Below are 3402 nucleotides of genomic sequence, written 5' to 3'. Positions count from 1 at the left end.
CTGAGGCATCTGGCTTCTGTTACGTCAATAATACCGTCTTGGCCATTCTGGAACTGCTAAAGCATCACCAGAGGGTGCTGTATATTGACATTGATATTCACCATGGCGACGGCGTGGAAGAGGCCTTCTATACCACAGACCGAGTCATGACTGTGTCCTTTCATAAGTATAGAGAGTACTTCCCAGGATCTGGGGACCTACAGGATATCGGGGCTGGCAAAGGCAAGTATTATGCTGTTAACTACTCGCTCCGAGATGGGATTGATGACGAGTCCTGTGAGGCCGTTTTCAAGCCGGTCAGGTCCAAAGTAATGGAGATGTTCCAGCCTAGTGCGGTGGTCTTACAGTGTGACTCAGACTGCCTATCTGGGGATCGGTTAGGTTGCTTCAATCTAACCATCAAAAGGCACGCCAAGTGTGTGGAATTTGTCAAGAGCTTTAACCTGCCTATGCTGATGCTGGGAGGTGGTGGTTACACCATTCGTAATGTTGCCCGGTGCTGGACATACTAGACAGCTGTGGCCCTGGATACGGAGATCCCTAATGAGCTTCCATACAACGACTACTTTGAATACTTTGGACCAGATTTCAAGCTCCACATCAGTCCTTCCAATATGACTAACCAGAACACGAATGAGTACCTGGAGAAGATCAAACAGCGACTGTTTGAGAACCTTAGAATGCTGCCGCACGCACCTGGGGTCCAAATGCAGGCGATTCCTGAGGACGCCATCCCTGAGGAGAGTGGCGATGAGGACAAAGAAGACCCTGACAAGCGCATCTCGATCTGCTCCTCTGACAAACGAATTGCCTGTGAGGAAGAGTTCTCCGATTCTGAAGAGGAAGGAGAGGGGGGCCGCAAGAATTCTTCCAACTTCAAAAAAGCCAAGAGAGTCAAAACAGAGGATGAAAAAGAGAAAGACCCAGAGGAGAAGAAAGAAGTCACAGAAGAGGAGAAAACCAAGGAGGAAAAGCCAGAAGCCAAAGGGGTCAAGGAAGAGGTCAAGTTGGCCTGAACAGACCTCTCTAGCTCTGGCTTCCTGCTGAGTCCCTCGCCTTTCTCCCCCAACCCCTCAGATTTTATATTTTCTATTTCTCTGTGTATTTATATAAAAACTTTTTAAATATAAATATCCCCAGGGACAGAAACCAAGGCCCTGAGCCCAGGGAAGCTGTGCTGGGTGAGGTCTTCCAGGGGCCGCGTTGCCACCCATTCTTCCCCAGTTCTTAACTTTGAACCATAAAGGGTGCCAGGTCTGGGTGAAAGGGATGCTTTTATGCAACCATAAGACAAAATTCTGAAATGCGAAGTGCCTGCTTAGTAGCTTTGGAAAGGTGCCCTTATTGAACATTCTAGAAGGGGTGTCTGGGTCTTCAAGGATCTCCTATTCTTTTCAGGCTCCTAAGATAACATCAGCCATTTTTAGATTGTTTCTGTTTTCATACCTTCCCACTGGCCTCAAGTGAGCCACGAAACACTGCCTGCTCCCTGTCTTCTCCTAATTCTGCAGGTGGAGATCGCCAGTCTAGTTTCCTTTTTGAGATATTATTTTCATTTTTGTGAGCCTCTTTGTAATAAAATGGTACATTTCTATATAAAAAATAATAATAATAATTTTTATTTTCATCCATTAGGGAGATTGGCCTTTAATTTTCTTATTATGTCCTTGTCAGATTTTCTCATCAGTGTTATTATAATCACATAAAATGAGTTCAGAACCATTCCTTCCTTTCTTATCCTCTGGAAGAATTTGTGTGACACTGATGTTATTTTTCTCTTAAATGTTTTGAAAAATTTACTATCATCCGAGGCTAAATTATTCTTTGTGGGAAAGTTTTTAATTACAAATTTGATTTCTTTAATAGATATAATATTATTCAAATGTTATACTTGTGATAGTTTTCATAAATTGTGTTTTTTAAAGAAGTTTTCTATTTCATCTAAAATTGAATTTATTGTCATAAGATTAAATCAATCTCTTATCTTTTTAATATCTGCAGAATCTCAGTGGTATCCCTCTTTTCATCCAAGATGTTGGCAATTTGTGTCTTATCTTTTTTTGTCTTGATCAGTTTTGGCAAGAGTTAATCAATTTTATTAGTCTTTTTGAAGAACTAAATTTAAGCTTGTAGACTTAGTCTATTAAATGTTTTCTGTCTCTTTAATTAATTTCTGCCTTTATCCTTATTATTTTCCATCATCTTTAATTAGGTAGAATTTGTTCTTTTCCTAGTTTATTTATTTATTTATTATTTATTTATGAGGATAGATAGGTGTATATATTTATGGGGTACATAAGATGTTTTCATACAAAAATGCAATGTGAAACAAGCACATCATGGAGAATGGGGTATCCATCCCCTCAAGCATTTATCCTTTGTGTTTTTAACAATTCTATTACATATCTTATGATATTTTAAAATGTACAATTAAATGATTATTGACTATAGTCACCCTGTTGAGCTATCACAAAGTAGGCCTTATTCATTCTTTCTATTTTTTATTTTCTATTAACTTTCTGTTTCTATTTTCTATTAACCATTCCCACCTCCCTCAGCCCCCACTACCTTTCCCAGCCTCCAGTAACCACCCTTCAACTCTCTATGTCCATGAATTCAATTGTTTTGATTTTTAGATCCCATACGTAAGTGACAACATGTGATGTTCATCTTTCTGTTCCTGGATTATTTCAGTTATTCTCTTGTCCACTTATTCATTTATTATTTATTCACTTATTCTCTTTCATGGCTCAAGAGTATCCCATTGTGTATATGTACCACATTTTCTTTGTCCATTCATCTCTTGATAGACATGTAGGTTGCTTCCCAAGCTTAGCTATTGTAAATAGTGCTGCAACAAACATAGGAGTGCAGATATCTCTTCAATATACTGCTTTCCTTACTTCTGGGTATATGCCCAGGAGTGAAATAGCTGGATCACATGGTAGCTCAACTTATAGTGTTTTGAGGAATCTGTTTTCCATAGTGGTTGTAGTAATTTACATTCCCACCAACTGTGTCCGAGGGTTCCCTTTCCCCCACATTCTCACCAGCATGTAGCATTGCCCACCTTTTGAATATAAGCCATTTTAACTGGGGTGCAATGAGATCTCATTGCAGTTTTGATGTGCATTTCTCTGATGATCACTGATTTTGAGCACCTTTTCACATGCCTGCTTGCCATTTTTATGTCTTCTTTTGAGAAGTGTCTATTCAAATCTTTTGCCCATTTTTTGTTCAGGTTACTAGATTATTTTCCTACAGAGTTTTTTGAACTCTATATATCCTGGTTATTAATCCCTTGTCAGATGAGCAGTTTACAAATATTTTTTCCCATTCTATGAGATGTCTCTTCACTTTGTTGATTGTATCCTTTACAGTGCAGAAACTTTTTTTTTTTTT

General features: G+C 38.9%; 1 pseudogene across 1 annotated transcript; it reads left to right on the top strand.

The window, feature by feature from the left end:
* The first annotated feature begins 6 nt into the window (after positions 1 to 6).
* Positions 7 to 1554, top strand: LOC105535975 (annotated as a pseudogene). Its single transcript, XR_001005526.1, has one exon. The product of XR_001005526.1 is annotated as a histone deacetylase 1 pseudogene (transcript).
* The last annotated feature ends 1848 nt before the right edge of the window (positions 1555 to 3402 follow it).

This window comes from Mandrillus leucophaeus, unplaced genomic scaffold (genome assembly GCF_000951045.1).
Source record: "Mandrillus leucophaeus isolate KB7577 unplaced genomic scaffold, Mleu.le_1.0 Scaffold1520, whole genome shotgun sequence".
NCBI lineage: Eukaryota > Metazoa > Chordata > Mammalia > Primates > Cercopithecidae > Mandrillus > Mandrillus leucophaeus.
The sequence above is the reverse complement of the archived record's forward strand: the minus strand, read 5'-3'. Positions and strand labels throughout refer to the sequence as shown.